General features: G+C 37.4%; 1 pseudogene; it reads left to right on the forward strand.

Annotated features, from left to right (window-relative positions):
* The first annotated feature begins 537 nt into the window (after positions 1-537).
* LOC118650559 lies at positions 538-1,080 on the forward strand (annotated as a pseudogene).

Raw genomic sequence — 1,080 nt, forward strand, 5'->3', positions numbered from 1 at the left:
TGAAAAATAAAAAAAATGGAAAAACTCAACAGAGCATCAGTAACTTGAAGGATAGATTTAAGTGGCCTGATATACATGTAATTAAAGTTTCTGAAGAAATACTTGAAGAATAATTGCATTCAACATATCCATAAAGTCTAATGAAACTCAAACACAAGGAACATGAAACAGCCTCCTCCCTCTGTGGCAACCAAAATGGTCACCCCCAAACTCCCGCCTCTCACTTTCCTTCCAGAGATAAATTGTTATCGTGAAATTTTGGCCCCACTGTTAGTTGGATTAAGTGGTTGGCATAGTCTTTTCTTCTGCCCAGTTGCAGAGGCAGGTGGTTGTTGCCTGTTAGAGTGCTGAAGTCAGAGGTTGCTGGATATAGACCTCCAAGGCCTGGTTACAGGGGTAAGTAGGCAGCTGAGGCCCACACCAAGCCAGAGCTTGTTGCAAGCTGCTAACCTGAATGGAAATTTGGTTAAAGCAAAGAACAAGTGGGGAATAACAATTTTGAGAGGGACTTGGAGAATACATACCAGAAATGCATAACTGAACTACATAACATCATCTGAGTCAACTATGGAAATTGGAAATCAAAATGATAACTCTTCCTCTGGTAGCAGCTTATTTAAAACCCAGTGTTTCCTTACTCACCTAAATGGAGGCATAGAAATCCTATTAGAAAATTTGTTCATTCACCTGAAAATGTTCAAGCAAGAGATTCATCAAGTGACTCATATTTAGAACCAAGACCATTGACTTTGAGAGCTATTTTTGAAAGATTCTGAAAAAAAAGGAAGAAATGTAAAAAGAAGAAATATAAGTCAACAGGAAGACCAAGGGGAAGATCAAGAGGAAAGAAAAACACTAGGTCACAAATAAATAAGAAATAATTTAAGGATAAAAGACCTGGGCTCCCATTTTTAGAATCAGAGAATGGAGGAAAACTGTTACCTTGGAGAAAACTTTTAACCTTTGAACAAGTAGCAGCAAGAGGATTTTTCAACTACTTTCAAACTGAAGTATAAATACCACCTCAAGGAATCTTTCAAACTGATAAATGTTGGTGAAGATTTAGAAAAAGAAGATCCT

The sequence above is a fragment of the Myotis myotis genome, unplaced genomic scaffold, assembly GCF_014108235.1.
Source record: "Myotis myotis isolate mMyoMyo1 unplaced genomic scaffold, mMyoMyo1.p scaffold_m19_p_3, whole genome shotgun sequence".
NCBI lineage: Eukaryota > Metazoa > Chordata > Mammalia > Chiroptera > Vespertilionidae > Myotis > Myotis myotis.